The sequence below is a fragment of the Protopterus annectens genome, chromosome 16.part0, assembly GCF_019279795.1.
Source record: "Protopterus annectens isolate FY-2018-M chromosome 16.part0, PAN1.0, whole genome shotgun sequence".
NCBI lineage: Eukaryota > Metazoa > Chordata > Ceratodontiformes > Protopteridae > Protopterus > Protopterus annectens.
The window spans coordinates 211,347,725-211,366,237 of record NC_056750.1 but is presented as its reverse complement, the minus strand read 5'-3'; positions in this window follow the sequence as shown (position 1 = coordinate 211,366,237).

The window sequence follows — 18,513 nt, the reverse complement described above, 5'->3', positions numbered from 1 at the left end:
GGCGCCCGGTCTGGTGGACCCCAGCCATAAACAAACTCTACAACAAGAGGAGAAAGCTACTACATGACAGAGCAAAATCCCTAAAAGGGAAGGCATCTCTGATCAATACTAGCAAAAAACTACGATCACTCATAAAATCATCCAAGGCCAACTTTGAGAGAAAAATCGCTAAAGACACAAAAGACAATTATAAGGCCTTCTTTAGCTATGTTAGAAACCTGGGTGGAAATTCCCAGATATGCTCAGAATTAGTCCAAAATGATACAAAAATCACTGAACCCACAGACATTGCCAAAATACTGGCAGACAGGTTCAGTGCAAATTTCTCCCCTCCCTCCTCCCCAAAAGGAGAAATATCTATCCCACCAGAGTCTAGCCTCCCAAACATCTCAGATGCCCAGGTGAGAGCTGCTCTCTCTAAAGCAAAAAACACAGCATCAATGGGACCGGACGGTGTCCCCGGCTGTGTGCTACACAAACTCAATGAGGAACTAAACCCACACATAAGGCTGCTGTTTAATCTTAGCCTTACTACAGGATACATACCCAAAGAATGGCGTATGGCAACTGTGGTCCCACTCCACAAAGGCGGTGCTTCTACGGACCCTGGAAATTACCACCCCATAAGCTTGACGAGCCTTGTCTGCAAGGCTATGGAGAGGATCATAATGGAACTCATAAATAAAGATATTGGGGACCTACAGACACTGGATCCTACCCAATTTGGCTTTGTCAAGGGCAGATCCTGCCTCTTGAACTTGGTCAACTTTTTCGAAATAGTCACTAAGGCCATTGATGAGGGTAAGGCAGTTCACACAGCCTACCTTGACCTAGCAAAAGCGTTCGACACAATACCCCACTCGGGCATCATAGAAAAGCTCACCAGCTTAGATGTAAACCCATATGTCACAAGATGGGTTGCAAACTGGCTCAAGGACAGAACCCACAGGGTTAGAGTTGCTGGTGCCATGTCAGACTCTAAGCGGTCACGAGCGGTGTCCCACAGGGCTCAGTCCTGGGCCCCCTCTTGTTCGGCATTTATTTTTCTGAAGTGCAGGCAAACAAAGGGGGATTGTGGCTGACAAAATTTGCAGATGACTGCAAACTGGGCACCATAATTGACACTCCATCAGACACAGACATCCTCCAGAGAGGTCTCATAGAAATGGATAACTGGTGCCAGAGCCATGGCCTTAAGCTAAATGCCAAAAATGTATAGTCATATCCTTTGGGAAAAACAAGGTAACCCTAATTACCACATAGGTGGTAATCCATTAAACACGGAAGATGTTATCAGGGACCTGGGGACCCAAGTTGACAGTAACCTCTCTTTGACACTCACATTGCCAAAGTGGTTAGGAAGACCTTCTACATTGCCCACCTGATCATGAAGGGATTCACATCCAGATCAGGAGAGGTCATTGTACCCCTGTACTCTTCACTTATCAGACCAATGATTGAGTACAACGCCCCATTCGGAATGTACCTTACCCGACACCTGCAGCAGTTGGAAAGACCCCAAAAGTTCCTCACCAAAAGGATAAAGGGGCTCAAACATATGTCATACGCTGCCCGACTGAAGAAACTCCAGCTCTATCCAGTCGCATACCGTCTGCTCAGAGGTGATCTGTGCCTGACATACAAGGCCATGTCCAACCCGGAATTAATGGACATGCTTCACCTCAAAAAATCCAAATCCACCAGAGCCACGAGAGCAAGAGACTTAAACCTCAACACGGATATAAATAGGACGTGCTGGAGGGACAGATTCATCACCCAGAGACTCCATACACTATGGAACAGAATCCCAGTCCATGTGAGGCAGAGCCCCTCACTGACTCTGTTCAAGAGAAATCTTGACAAGTGGATGGGAGATCGTAGGTTTACCCCGGGAATCATCTCTGTGTTACTGCTGGACAGAGGCACAGCAAACTAATGGGTATAGTATTCTCATCCTAAGGGGTGGTGAAAGCCACATACACTCTGGCTAGGCTTATAATTGCCCTAGGGCAGATAGCCTAGTATGAACCTATGAACCTATGAACCTATATATGAAGATTTACATAGTTTTGTGTGTTAGAATTATGTTAATAGGTTTTGGGGGTATTGGGGTGTATTTGTTTTTTTTTTTTTTTTTTTTTGAGGGCTTTCAATAAAACAAAAAGTTTTGTAAGATGTGACATCAAATTGATATGATAAGAAACAACTGTGTAAAAATTCAAATTGCCAAAAGCATATGCATGTAACACAAAAGCTGTAACTAGACATTTAACAAAAAGCTGATATACATAAGAGGTGGGAATAATAACTTTTTACACAAAAATACTTAATTTGAAGAAAATAAAAAAATAACAAGAAAAGGAGCCTCTGAGATGACTGCAAAAATTCTTTTAATGGTGCCTCCTGGTACCTCGACTGTTGCCTTCAAGGGAAAATGAACACCATTTACACATTCAGTTTATACAACTCTTAATACCAAAACTCATCCCATTAACACGTCATCATTGGAACCAATTAAACCTGGAGTTAAATTTACATGTTTAAATTCACATGTTTAAATATACATGTTTACTTTGTGGATTCAGCATATTTAAGATTGTTAAAAATCTAGGTTTTAGGGAAAAGCATGCCACATTGAGACTTTTGGGGTTGCACTTGCACTTTAAACAATAGATGGTACTTTATGTAATTGGTCCCAATGATGAAGTGTTAATGGGATCAATTCTGGTATTAAGAGTTGTATAAATTGACTGTGTAAATAGTGTTTCTTATCGCTTGAAGGCAACAGCCGAGGTACCAGGAAGCACCATTAAAGGAATTTTTGCAATAATAGCTTTTTAACGCAATGATGCTTTCTGTAATGTCTCTAAATGTCAATGGTCTCACAGAAAAATACAAAAAGAAAGAGTAGGGAACTATATTACAAAATGTGGACTGCAAATAACTATGCTACATGAGATGCACTTGGAAAGAACTGAACATGAGAATTAGATAAACAAAGGTTTTCAGGATGGTTATTCACCGGAATACCTGAGAAAAAGGAAAAGAGGAGTACTTATATTAATTGCAAGAGGAGCTCAAATAGTAACAGAAGAGGATAAAAAAGATAATAATGGTAGATTTGTAGTACTAAGGAGCTATTGGCAGGGAAGGAGGGTTACAGTGGCATGTATTTATATTCCATCTAAAACTGCTATAAAGAAGATGAAGAAAAATTTGGGAGAAATAATCTGCTTTCAACAAGGAATACTACTTACAAGTGGGGATTGGAATTTGATTTGCAGCAGTGAAGATGTGTCTGGGGGGGCCCAGAAGGGAGAGTATAACAAAGAAGGGTAGACTTTTGAAGACATTTATGAAAATATTTGGTGTGGAAAAGTGAATTCAGTGCTAGAAGTTCAGAGTTAATTAACATATTATTCCCCAAGATATAAAAACTAGGCTAGGCTAGACAGAGTTTACATTTCACAGGAACATGTGCATTTAATTGAAGGTCTTGATACGTAGCCAGTAGCTATTTCAGATCATGCACAATTAATAACTAAAATAAAAATACAGTGTAATGAAATAAAAATGAGACACTGGACTTTCCCACCCATCTATTTAAAAGAGAAGAATTTAAAGAATGGGTAGTTGAAGTTATTCAGGAACTATTAGAAAAGACAGAAATTTCTTCTGAAGATATAGGTAGGGAGTAGGATAAAGTTAATCTGGAGTTTAAAAATAGGGTGGAAATAAAAGAAAGGGGGATATTGTTAAGAAGTAACATGCATTATTTAGAAGTGATAAATGATAAAGTATTGTAGAATAGGGGGAATCTCACAGAACACAAAGAGGAACAACTGCAAAATGCTAAACAGAAAATAAGGGACTACATTGATAATATGCATGAGTTTAAAAAGATTGCTGTATAGCAACTGTTTTTTGTTAATAACTCTAGAGCACAAAAACTTTTAGCACAATGACTCAGGCAACAGAAATTAGAAAGGGCTGTTGCCAAGCTTATGGAGCCTATAACAAGGAAGATAACAAGACATACTGTAAATGTATTAGAAATATTTTGGAAATTCTATGAACGTCTGTATAAACCAGAGAAATACTGAAATCAAGAAAAGGTACAAATGGAAATGTTTATGGAAGAATTAGATATGCCAAGGTTAGAGGCAGACAATGCTCAATTACTAACAGGATAGGAGGAGATGAGATACAAATGGTGATGTATAACCACTCTACAGGAAAGTCCCCAGGAATAGATGGTATTCCCGTAGAAGTATGGAAAGGAGGAAAAAACTGATAAAGATCTGGAAGGTTTTGTTTAACAGTATTTTAAGAGGAGAAGTACCAACATCCTGGAAGAAAGTGGTGGTAGCCATAATACCTAAAGATGGTAAAGATCCATCAGATCCAGCTTTATACAGGCCCATTTCAATATTAAACTATGACTATAAAGTGTTTATGTCTATAATGGCTAAACAATGTCAAAAGTGATGCCTAAATTGATAGATATGAATCCATGTGGTTTTGTGGAGGGGAGGCAAACATCTGACAACATTAACAGAACATTGATGATCCAGAGGGAAGCAGAATATAAGAAAAAAACTACTGCTGTTTGGCAGGTCTTGATGCAGAGGAATCATTTCACAGAGTAAAATGGGACTTTATGAGCAAGGCAATGAAAGCATTTGCATTCCCAGATAAAATTATAAGGTTGATTAGGAGAATATATGAGGGATCAGAGGTAAAAATTAAAGTGGGTAGATTCCTCTCTGATAATTTCTGCTTGAGCAGGGAAACCAGGCAGAAATGTCCTCTTTATCATTTGTTATTCGCATTATATTTAGAACCACTGGCAAAGAAAACAAGGGACTCAGACATTCAAGGATATAATTAGTATGGTATTCAAGAAAAGCTGGCTCTATTTGCAGATATTATTTTATACCCGATGAGACCAGAAAAGGACATTACACAGTTGTGGAACATTTTGAGACAGTTTCAAATCTTTTGGAATACAAAATTAATGAGGTTAAAACAAAGGCAATAGCCGTGAATTATTTACCCACACACAAATTTTTCAGCAATATCCATATTTACGTGGACATAATAAAACGAAGCATTTAGCAGTATGGATTAAACATGATTCCGGTGTGGCAGCTAAGGATACCTGGGAACAGACTAACCTAAAGACGATACAAAAAATTGGAAGCTCTGTTATATGGACATGGATAGTAAGATACAAGCAATTAAAATGTTTTTAGTCCCTTTAATCTTATAACAAGTCAGGCATATTTTTATCAACCACAGTTAAAGTTGTGGATAGCAATTAATAAAGAGGCGAAAGATTTTAACTGGGAGGGGAAGAAGGTAAGAGTCAAGTGGGATAGGTTGATTCTTCCAACAGAAAAAGGTGGAGTGGGATTACCCGATTTGAAAGGGTATTTCATAGCTGCACAGTTAAGGCTCCTATACATAGCACAAGCAGAAAATAGAAGTTATGTCCTTACCATAACGTTCCATGTGGAGTGTTCATCTCGCCTTTGTTCTTACACATGGGTTCGGAGCCGATCCTCGGCTCCGAGTCGGCCGCTTAGCAAAGCTCTGCATCGAGAAGAAGCTCGAGACCAACCTATCTCCCACAATCCCCTCTGCCCTTACCTCAGATCTAGTTTGCAAACAATACCAGATCCCAAACAGGAATGTAAACATACATACATACATACCAAGGCGTAGCTGAAACCAACAGCAACAGCAGAGAGAAATCAGTAGCGGGAGAGCCAAACCAGACCTCTAAACTGGACGTTCTTCCTGACCTGAGGGTGGGAATGTAAGAACAAAGGCGAGATGAACACTCCACATGGAACGTTATGGTAAGGACATAACTTCTATATGTGAGAGTGTTCAATCTCGCCGTTTGTTCTTACACATGGGTAGCGTCCTTAGCTCCGTGACCCTGAGAGACTCATGGAAGAACGTTCCTGAGCACAGTGGAACCAAAGGTTGCCCTGTCCCTAGAAATCCTATCCACTTTGTAATGAGTGATGAACGTATGTGGTTTAGACCAAGTGGTGGCTGCACAAATAGTATCCAAAGGTAGGCGGGCCGCATGAGCCAGAGATGTAGAGACTGATCTAGTAGAATGTACTTTCGGTTTGGTAGGGAAACTCTGCTCAGTAGCAGTATAAACAAAAGTAATGCAATCAGATAGCCATTTGGAGAGAGTACGCTTCGTCACTGCCATGCCATTTCTGTTGTCCGCAAAGGCTATAAAGAGTTGGTCTGCTTTTCTGTGATCCTTTGTTCTATCTAGATAGAATCTGAGTTGTCTATGAACATCCAACTTGTGTAACATATATTCCAGCTTATTGGAATGTTTTTTGAAAAATGTGGGGAGTTCAATGGACTGATTAATGTTGTTGACTGAACAAACCTTGGGAAGAAAGGACGGGTTGGTACGTACGGATACCCTATCCAGATGAAAAATCAAATAAGGGTGTTTAATAGAAAGAGCTTGAAGTTCTGACACTCGTCTGGCGGAAGTGATAGCTACTAGAAAGAGAGTTTTCCATGACAAGAACTTTAAAGAACAGGACGAGGCTGGTTCAAAGGGTGGTAGCATTAGTTGGGATAAAAGGAGGTTTAGATTCCACGGAGCTGTAGGAAACCTGACTGGTGGTCTAATATGAAAAGACCCTTTTAGAAAAGCCTTACAAAGCCTATGAGTCATAATAGGCGCTCCATTCTCTCCTACATGAAAGTTTGAAATAGCAGCCAATTGAACCCTCAAGGTGGCAGGAGAAGCTCCTTGGTGAAATAGTATGGATAGAAACTCTAAAACTTTGTTTAGTGGGGCTATTAAGGGATCTAAATGTTGTGTAGTTGCCCAGTATACAAAGCGCTTCCACTTACTAGTGTAAATTTTTGTAGTGGAAGCATTATGAGAGGCTACTAGAATGTTCTGAACGCAGGAGAAAGAAGATCAGACCTGGCTAAGAAGGGAAGCGGAGCAGCCAAGCTGCTAGTCTGAGGGACAGGAGCGACGGGTGGGGAGCCCCTGACGAATGGGTCAGTAAATCTGGCTCTGGGTCCAGGATCCAGGGCTCCCGTATTTGGTGTGCTTGAAGAAAGGGAAACCAAATTTGACGAGGCCAGAATGGGGCAATGAGAATTACAGTCCTTCCCAGATTCTTGGCTTTCTGCAGAAATCTTGGTATCAGAGGTATAGGAGGGAAGGCGTACAGGAGACCCGGGGGCCAATCGTGAATCAGAGTGTCCCTGGGGACTTCCCCTGGTGGAGGTAATAGGGCGAAGAAGCTTCTGCATTTGGCGTTCATTGGAGACGCAAACAGATTGCAGCAAGGCTGGCCCCATTTGCAGAATATCATATCCGCTATTGTCTGTTTGAGGGACCACTCGTGAGGTAACAGGATGGCTCTGCTCAACCTGTCCGCTATGACGTTGGATAACCCCGGGATGTGCGTTGCTATCAGAAAGCGACCCATGGACTCTGCCCATTGCCAAATTCTCATGGCCTCTCTGCACAACTGGTAAGATTTGGTTCCCCCTTGCTTGTTTATGTACCAGACTACGGACATGTTGTCCGTTTGAACTGCAATGGTCCCTAGAGGTAGAAGGGGGCAAAAGTGTTGCAACACTAGGAACACTGCCCTCATCTCCAGAACATTGATGTGCAGGTTGTACTCTAGATTGGTCCATTCGCCTTGGACTGTCTGTCCCTGAAAGATGCCCCCCCACCCTATCATAGGTTCATAGGTTTATACTAGGCTATCTGCCCTAAGGCATTTATAAGCCTAGCCCAAATTTTTGTGGCTTACGCCACCCCTTATATGAAAAAATACTGTGCCCATTAGTTTGTTGTGCCTCTGTCCAGCAGTGACACAGAGATAATTCCCGGGATAAACCTATGATCTCCCATCCACAAGTCAAGATTTCTCTTGAACAGAGCCAGCAAGGTGCTCTGCCTCACATGGACCGGGATTTTATTCCACAGCATAGGGAGTCTCTGAGTGATAAATCTATCCCTCCAGCACGTCATATTTATATCCGTGCTAAGGTTTAAGTCGCTTGTTGTAGTGGTTTTGGTGGATTTGGATTTTTTGAGGTGGAGCATGTCCATTAATTCCGGGTTGGACATGGCCTTGTATGTCAGGCACATGTCACCTCTGAGCAGACGGTATGCAACTGAATAGAGCTGGAGTTTCTTCAATCTGGCAGCATATGACAGATTTTGGAGTCCCTTTATCCTTTTGGTGAGGAACTTTTGTGGTCTCTCCAATTGCTGCAGATGTCGGTTGAGATACATCCCGAATGGGGCATTGTACTCGATCATTGGTCCGATAAGTGAAGAGTACAGGGGAACAATGACCTCACTAGATCTGGATGTGAATCCTTTCATGATCAGGTGAGCAATGTAGAAGGTCTTTCTAACCACTTTAGCAACGTGAGTGTCAAAAGAAAGGCCACTGTCAACCTGGGTCCCCAGGTCCCTGATAACCTCTTCTGTGCTTAGTGGATTGCCACCTATATGGTAGCTTGGGGTTACCTTGTTTTTCCCGAAGGGTATGACTATACATTTTTTGGCATTTAACTTCAGGCCATGGCTCTGGCACCAGCTATCTGTTTCCGTGAGTCCCTTCTGAAGGATATCCATGTCCGATGCACTTTCCACTATGGCGCCCAGTTTGCAGTCATCTGCAAACTTTGTCAGCCAAAGTCCTCCCATGTTGGCCTGTACTTCTGAGAAGTAGATGCCGAACAATAGGGGGCCAAGGACCGAGCCCTGTGGGACACCACTTGTGACCAGCTTGGAGTCTGACATAGCGCCAGCAACTCTAACCCTGTGGGTTCTGTCCTTAAGCCAGTTTGCAACCCATCTTGTGACATATGGGTTTACATTTAAGCTGGTAAGTTTTTCTACAATACCCCGAGTGGGGTATTGTGTCGAAGGCCTTTGCAAGGTCAAGGTAGGCTGTATGGACTGCCTTTCCCTCATCAATGGTCTTGGTGACTGTTTCGAAGAAGTCGACCAAGTTCAAAAGGCATGATCTGCCCTTGACGAAGCCAAACTGGGTCGGGTCCAATGTCTGCAAGTCCCCTATATCTTTGTTTATGAGCTCCATTATGATCCTCTCCATAGCTTTGCAGACTAGACTTGTTAAGCTTATGGGGCGGTAATTGCCAGGGTCCAGAGGCACCGCCTTTGTGGAGTGGGACCACAGTTGCCGTCGCCACTCCTTGGGCACGTATCCTGTGGTAAGGCTGAGATTCAACAGCTGCCTTATGTGCGGTTTAATTCCTCATTTAGCTCGTGTAGCACACAGCCGGGGACACCATCCGGTCCCATTGATGCTGTGTTTTAGCTTTAGAGAGAGCAGCTTTCACCTGTGCATTTGAGATGTCTGGGAGGCTACATTCTGCTGGGATAGTTATCTCTCCTTTAGGGGAGAGGGGTGAAGTTTGCACTGAACCTGTCTGCCAGTATGTTGGCAATGTCTGTGGGTTCAGTGATTTTGTATCATTTTGGACTAATTCTGAGCATATCTGGGAGTTTCCACCCAGGTTCCTAACATAGCTGAAAAAGGCCTTATGATTGTCCTTTGAATCCATGGCAATTTTTCTCTCAAAACTGGCCTTAGTTGATTTTATGAGTGCTCGTATTTTTTACTAATAATGATAAGGGGTGACTTCCTTTTATGGATTTTGTTCTATCATGTAATAGCTTTCTCCTCTTATTGTAAAGTTTGTTAATGGCTGGGGTCCACCAGACTGGACGTTTGCCCTTTGTGGAAAGAGTCTTGGTTTTATTTGGGATTGCCTGATCCATGCAGTCCTGGAGGTGTTCATAGAAGGCATTTGTAAGGGCTTCCGCAGCTTGGGTTGTGGTTTCCACTGGCTCAGGGCCTTGAAGGATACCACACCAGTCTTGAGTAGTGTGAAGTTTGCTTTAGAGAAGTTCTTCACTGTGGTCTTTTTGTTTGGGGTGGGGCGGGATGTGGATTTCCAGTGAGATTAGTTTATGATCAGATCTCACCAATGAGGGATATACTTCCGTGTGGAGCATTTTGTCCCCATGTTTGTGATAATGAGATCTAGTATATTTTCTCCTCTCGTGGGAACAGTGACTAGCTGTTCCATGGCATTTGAATTTATGAACTCCAGGAACCGTTGGGCTAGAAAGTTAGGGCTTGAGTAATGTTCCCAGTCTATATTCGGGTAGTTGAAGTCACCCAATATGATGGTGTTTGAAGATACATTTATACCCTCCAGTGTCTTCAGGAAGGCTGTGTGGGGTTCCTGAGTTTGAGAGGGTGGCCTGTAGCATGCTACAATTTGTAGAGCAGTTTTGCCTATGGTTAGTTGCACCTGGATGGTTTCCGAAGCTTTGTGCGTTGCCACCAACCTGGAGGTGTGGGTATCCTTTATGAATATGGATACACCCCCTCCTTTTGTGGTGTGGTCCGGGTTTTGGGGCTGGAACGCATGATATGAGGTAAAACCTAATAGTGCCGGGTGCTCTCAGGAGCCTTGAACCAGGTTTCAGTTACAGCACAGACATCGATGTTCTCCATACTGAGAAGAGCCTCGAGTGCATGCATTTTGAGATTTAGACTTCTGGCATTGAGCAGCATTACCCTCAGTTTCTTCCCATTTTTTTTTCTAGGGTGGTAGGTTTAGAATTTGAGCCTTGCCTAAAAAAGGCACTATGGGGGTGGCAAGAGCCTTAGCCAATATCCAGAATCCCAGGGGTGACAGGTGCAAGCCGCCCCTTGCGAAGCAGCGTGGCTTGTCAAGCATGTCATCCCAGGCAGACAGACACTGGATCCCTTTGAATGACACCAGACATTAAGCCAATTGTTAAAGCTGATCATCTTGTCTCTATATTGTGGCATCATTCTTGGTGAAGGAAGGATACTGCTCAGGGTCAGGGTCATACCTGCCTGGGCTACATAATCAGAGAGCTCCTCTATGTCTCTTTTCATGTAGTCCAGGAGGTACGTCTCAGGTCGTTCACACCAGCATGGACAATGACTGTGTCATATTTGTACTTGCCGTGGAGTGACCAGAGTGCTTGTGTTATGTGGCGGATTCTAGCACCCGATAGGCAGCTTACTGTGACCCTCTCCTTGTTCAGCCTGGTGAGTGGGACATCAGTGTGTCTGACTATGGAGTCACCTATGACAAGTATGTTTGGTGTTGTATTTGGCCTTAAGGGCTGTGACTGCTTTGCACACTGCTTTTGTGGTTTATGTGTTGCTTGTGGGGTGTCTTGAGGTAGCAGTTGTTTGGGTGTCTGCTTTGGAGGCCTCTGCTGTTTAGGTAAATTTTTACTCAGAGCCTCCGAGTATGTCTTTGTGTATTTATGTGTTTGATTCAGTGGTGTGGTAGCATTATGTGAGGCTGGTTTTGTGGTGTGTGTAGTTGCCTTCTCCTCCTGTCTGGTCTTGCCAGTCCTGAGTTGAGAGAGCTCAGCCTCCAGTTTGGCTAAATAGCTGCATCTCTCGCAAGTATTTGCGTCAGGGAAGCGTCCGTGGTCACTGTAGCTGTTGGAGTGGGTAGCACAAATGGCCGGCCGCCGGTGAGATTGCAATTCTGTAGCCACCAAGATAGGTGTGTCTTGCAGATGTCTGTGATGTGAATTTCGTGTGTCAGCGGTAACTGTTGGAACGACCATTGTGTGAACAGCAGCCATTGAAGAACTCTTATGTGCAGTCTTCCCAAGGGTATAGCAATGAGGGAAGCCGACATGAGTCCCAAAACTTTTAGAACCAGTTTGGCCGGGGATTTCTTGGACAACAGGAGTAGAGATATGTGATTTTGTAGAGACTATTCTTTCTGGGGGAAGTCTTAGAATCAAGCAACGGGTATCCAAATCTGCTCCTATGAATGAGATATGCTGTGATGGCTGTAATGCAGATTTTTCGAAATTTATGGAAATTCCGAGTTGAACACAAAGTTCGAGTGTGTAATCCCTGGCCTGTATCAGTCGACGCTCGGTGGTGGCAGTAAGGAGCCAGTCATCCAGATACGGAAACACCTGGAATCCTAGGCGTCTCAAGTGAGACGCTACCACTGCCATGCATTTGGTGAAAACCCTGGGGCTGAGGTTAGACCAAAGGGCAGGGCCCAAAACTGATAGTGACTGGCTCCCAGCCTGAAGCGCAAGTGATCCCTGGACGCTCTGGCCATTTTGATGTGGTAGTATGCGTCCTTGAGATCTATTGAGCACATCCAGTCGTCCTTCTGTAAGAATGGAAGGATCGATTGAAGCGTGACCATCCGGAACTTTTCTTTCTTGACGAAGGTATTGAGATTGCTTAGGTCCAGAATTGGCCTCCAGTCCCCTGTCTTTTTTGGAACTAAAGAACCTTGAGTAAGTTCCGAATCCTCTTTGGTCCGCCGGGACTGGTTGGATGACTTTTTTCTAGCAGCTTTGAAATTTCTATAGCTGCAGGTTCTCGCAGATGGGGCGGTACATCTGGGAATCTTTTCTGCGGTAACGGGGGAAATAGAAATGGAATTTTGTAACCTCTGGTAATAATGCTTTTTACCCATCTGTCTGAGGAAATTCTTTGCCAGGCCTGAGGGTATAAAGCTAAGCGACCCCTGACTGCCTCCAGAGCAGGACAGTCGGGCCTCCCTTCAGGAGTGCTGGAAAGGCTTCCCAGGGACCGTATCCCTGTCACCTTGGTTTTGCGGACCCCCTCTGCTGCCAGGGAGACGTCTTCCACTTCTGACCCCCCCTCTGCCTCTGGAGGGGGCATCATCCTGTGTGCTTGGGAAAGAGCCCTGGGGTTTACGAAACCACATTTTTCCACCTCGTTGCCCTTTGGGGTACAGTCTGGATGGGGTGGAAAAACGGACTCCGACAGCAGACAGAGTCTTTCCCTCTTGCTCACACTGGGTAAGGGTCTCCTTTACTTTGGGGCCAAAGAGAGTGGCACCATCAAATGGGGCGTTAGTAAAGGAAGACTTGAAGGCTTCCGCAAAGGAGCATAAGCGCATCCAGGACTGTCTCCGGAGAGCAATCGCTGAAGCCGCAGCCCTACTCGACCCTTCGGCTGCATACGAGATGAGTCTCATGGACGAGTTCACAATAGATGTAAGGGTATTGAGCTGTGCTGTAACCTTTTCCGCGACAGCAGCATCTGTAGTACCCTGGAGGGTATCTCCCAACTCTTTGACTAGATCCCTCTGTAAATGTGTGAAATGTGTCAAATAGTTTAGCAATCGCATGGAAAAAGTCGCTGAACTGAAAATGCACTGCCCATATCTGTCCATGGTCCTAGAATCTCTGTTAGGCGGATGGACAGACGAGGAAGATTCAGACATCTCCTTCTTAGTGGCAGCTGCCATCACCATAGCGTCCACTGGAACTCCCTTTGTGAGGTATGCCTTGTCCTGAGGGGCCATGATATACTTGTTTGGCTTTCTGGGGACTGGCTCCACTGTGTCAGGTGTCTCCCACGCCCTTTGAGCAATCAAATCCATCAACTCATCGAAGGGCGGAGTGACCCAGGAGGAAGAAGGGCGAGCACCGAATGCCTTCAGCAAGACCGACTCATCCTCAGAAGGGGGTAGGGCTTGCCAATCACCTCTCTGTTTTAGGATCTCCAGGATGTCAGAAAAGGAGACATCCTCTGAGGGTGATTTTGGGGACCCTTCTGACTCATCCAAGTCAGTGTCCGATGTTAAGGACTCTTGTGGAGAATCCAAGTGCCTCCTCTTACACAATCTTTTCCGCAGAACTTCCTCAGGGGGGCATCCGATGAAGCCTCCGAGGAAGAGGGGGCTCCCTCTGGGAGCGGCTAAGACACTGGTGCTCGACGCTTTTGATTAGCCGTAGGTGCAGAAGAGGATAACGGGCCTTTATGGGAGGGGGACGCTGTTTCTGCTGAGGTAGTTGTCTGGGAAGACAATACCTTCCTCATAAGATCAAAGGTCCCCGGACTCCGAGCCGAGGAATCCCCCAGTTCCGAAGAACGTGGAGGAATCTCTTACGCAGAAGCCAAGGCCACCGATCCTGAGGACGGAGCCGAGGTGATCCGTGCCGAGGCACCGAGAGGGAGAGTCGGCACCGAAGTATCGGTTCGGCTCTCGGTCCTGGAACCAAGGATAGATTGTCGGCTCCGCGAGTCCGGGAGAGGTTCCGACGGAGTCGAGGTAAACGGTGCCGACCGAGAAAGGGACGGTTCTGGCACCAAGGGCTCTACAATCAACAAATCAGCGTCTCCCGGCTCCGATGGCTGAACAGGTCTCGGAGGAGGATCAGATGGAGATAAGGGAAGGCCTTCGAGTCTCGACACCAAGAGGAGAGGAGACTGCAATAAGTTTGGACAGGGCCGTGTTCTCCATCAGCTTCTGCACCACACGGTCTACGTCGGTGTCGGAGAGGGGCCTGGAAGACCGATTTGAAGAAATCGAAGACGGTGCCGACCTTAAGAGAGCCGGAGGTGGCAGTTCTGTCACCGGTTCCAAGACTCGAGGCTCGGTGACAGACACTAGTTCGATACTCGGCCCCGAAGTCTGTGGAACCGGTGAACGAACTTTAAAAGAAGAACTCGGAGCCGATGACGTAGGCTCCGAAGTCTTCGACTCCTTCGAAGATTTAGAGGTCTGGTCTGACTTATCTAAAGCCTCTTGAAAGGCAGGCTTCAGAAGACCCCTGTCCATGAGCTTCCTGCGCCTATCTGTCATGACCCTTCCACTAAAGGAGTGACATATGGAGCAGTCCTCCTGAAGATGGAGAGGGCCAAGACAGTAGACACAGGAGCTATGGTTGTCTGTGACAGACATCTTCTGTCCGCACTGACATCTCTTGAAACCTGATTTAACCTTTTCAGACATGTCAAAAGGTCACAAAAAAACTAGCGAAATAACACCAATGAATTAAATCTTAGCCAAAGGCCAGGAATAATGTTATGAAGAAATGAATGTAGTCAAATCCGAGAATTAGTGAGTGGGGTAGGCCCTAGGATCCTAACTTTAAACCTAAACTGTTTTAAAACACTAAAGAATTAATCAATCGGAACCGAAGACCCAAACACACAACACACACCAACAAATGTCACAATCCAATAACTTTAGATCAAAAAATTTTTAAGAAAAAAGATAAATCTTATCTGAAGTTGGCTCAGAGCTCTTCAAACAATGTGATCAGATGCAGCGGCAAACTAGATCTGAGGTAAGGGCAAAGGGGATTGTGGGAGATAGGTTGGTCTCGAGCTTCTTCTCGATGCAGAGCTTTGCTAAGCAGCCGACTCGGAGCCGAGGATCGGCTCCAAACCCATGTGTAAGAACAAACGGCGAGATTGAACACTCTCACGTCCTATAATTCAAAGTGAAAAGTGATGACGATGAAATGGGGGGAAGCTCAAGAAACAATGAAAAACTGGGATTTTGGATGCAGACATTTAAGGACAGTAACAATAACCATACAAAATATTATATTCATAAAGTAGCAGAAAGTATTCTAACAACTAAGCCAACACAGGAATGCAGAAAGGAGATTATGCCGATAGGGATGACTGCAATTAGGAATGCAGACAATAGGCAAGAGGAGGCTGTAATTTATTGGAGAAAACTGCAAAGGAACCAAGGAATTGGGAGCAAATAACTAGAGAGGGAAATGTAATAGAATGGGAAGATACCAATAATTTATTTGGACTGCAGTTTCCCTATCCAGGACTGATATCAGAGTATAGGCAAAGAGAAAGAAATAGGGGGACTTAAATGAAAGACCAGCACTGGTAGAGTTTTTACTAGAATCTAGAACAGAAACTGCTGCTAAAAAATGAATAATTAATAGAACATATAAAATATTGCATGATAATTATAAGAATCAGTCAGAGGAGGTTAGAAAGGATTGGGAAGAGAGACTGGATAAGCAATTCACAAAGAAACAATGGGGGATATATGTTTGTCTCCCAAATAAGCAGCAAAATCCAGATGATTTAAAATTTTGCTTGGAAATGTTTACATAGATATTTTTATATCTCAAGCAGACTCCAGAGAATTTTTCCTCTGGTAGACAGCAAATGTTGCAGGTGTGGTTGGGAAGAAAGAGGTAACTGAGAACATATTTTCTGGGAGTGTCATGACCTGGCAGACTTTACAGATTTTATGCAGACATCTCTATCAGAGACTCTGGGTGAACAAATTGATGTAACTAGGGAAATTATTTTTCTGAGCTATTATACAGAATCAAAATTGCCTAGACATAGTACGCCTTGCTGAGTCTAATTATGCTGGCTGCCTGTGACATTCCCTCTCTGGGCCAGTAATCAAGGAACCTGAATCCTCACCACTGACACTGGAGAGGGACGTTGACTTGGAACAAAAATAGATACAAACAGTATTTTCCGATGCAGCTCTCTGCTTCAAGCACAATTTCCCTTAAGAGCACACAGGGAACACACTCGGTCTGTGGTCTGGATTTCTCTCTCATTCTGTCCAGGGCCCCAGTGAGACTCCCCACTGGCATAGCTGTAGAGTTGAGCCCTCAGCTGAGTGTACAAGCTAAGTCCTCTAGCACCCTCTCTGTGAAACTGGTGCTTCATGACCCTGTTCCAAACAGTTGACACACACACTTTGAGATTTGATTTACACACACACACACACACACACACACACACACACACACACACTTGGGAAGGACTGGCACAGATTTACTAGCTATGTTCTTTTCTGCCCAGACTATAAGGTAGTTACTGCCACGAGACACTCCAAAGCCAGCTATTCTAAGGCTCTTACAAGAGTACCCAATTATACTGAGTGAAATTAATATTAGTACTAATGGTAGTGTTTCACCAATGCAGTAAGGCTTTCAGGAGTGGTCACAGAATCACCAAATAGAGATAAGTACTCTCAAAGACTAAAATATTCTTGAAGGAGTAGTCACAATGAAACGTTTACGTATATTTAATAATAAATAATAAAAGAACATGAGAATACTAAATTTTCTATTTACAATAACAGTTTCAATCACAAGAAATATTAAAACACAGATGAATAGATTCACACAGATACAGAAAAAAGTACTTAACTAATCTCACTATAGTTTCTTGACAAATCAAAAAAATTACTATTTCCTGGTCACTTACTAGATCAATGCAAGATAAAGTAGGTGAGGAGTCCTTCCTTGTCAGGTACCAAAACCAGAGTACTCTGAGACTTTAGTCTCATGTAGTATTAAAATATCATTAAAGAGCTGGCTTACAGAATTACATCACACACATCTGGTCATATGACTTCTGGTTCCCATACTACCCCGTTGGCTAGAAGCCGTCAAGATTTAGCATATATCTGTCAATAATACCCACAAATAGGGCTTTGCTAAGATCTGTTGCAGCTTCTGGAAGTCATAAAACAATTGCAAACTTCTACCCTTCCAGAGGAGTAATTGGTTCACTGCTAAAGACAATACAGAAGGCATCCTAGTACTTGTTTTCCAGAACATTTTGTCTCTGGCTGCAATCAGAACTGTAAGATACAATCTTTACAGCCTAAATTAAGTAATTTAATTTCTTACTATTTTTCAAACTTAGCTGGACTGAGATTAATCTCTTCTCTTCCTGTGTCCTATTTACAACAGTACATTTTGATATAAATGTACATATCTTTTCTGTCCAGCAGAACACACTGTTGATACATTTTTAACACAAGCAACTTTACAAATACATTTTCAGCACAAGCATCTGTACAAATCAGTTTGATATACAAATGATATATAATTCTTTACATAATTCCAACTAGCTATGCTGGCATATGTTAAACATCCACTGCCCTACTTCTCCTGGCATAGCTGGCAATACCTCACATCATCACACTGCCAAAAAAGCAATTACTAGAAAATGGAAATCAAAGTCTAAACCAACTCTTCTAGAAGTAGTGAATATAGTAACATAGATGAAATAACTGGAATTGGGATCTTTAGAAAAGGGGAGGAGCAAATTTGAAAAAATGTGAATTGTGTGAATGATACCTACAGGGGGGAATGAGGTTTAAAAGAAGGAAAGATTTGAATGACAATGGTTTGGTAGATTATAAGTGATGTATAATGTTTGACGGACAATGGTTAGGTAGATTATAAGTGATGTATAATGTTTGCAACTAAAATTATGTCAGTAAGGTTTGTGATGTAGAATACTTGCAACTAAGATTATGTTAATATGGTTTGTTTTCATTTATATAAATGTATGATTGCCTATGTCATAAGTGATAATATAATAAAGATGTTTCTTGTTTAAAAAAAACTGCTGTTATGGAGCTGAAGATACTTTGGGGAGAAACAATCCGCTTTCAGCAGGGAATATTACTTATAGGTGGGGATTGGAAACTGGTTTGCAATACATATCAGTGGAACCTAGAAGGGAAAATGTAACAAGAGAGGGTAGATTTCTGAAGATGTTCATGAAAAGATTTGGTATAAAAGATATGATCAACCTGCCAAACATGAACTAAGAATTGCTACACTCAGTGCAGGTTCACTGTCAAGACAGA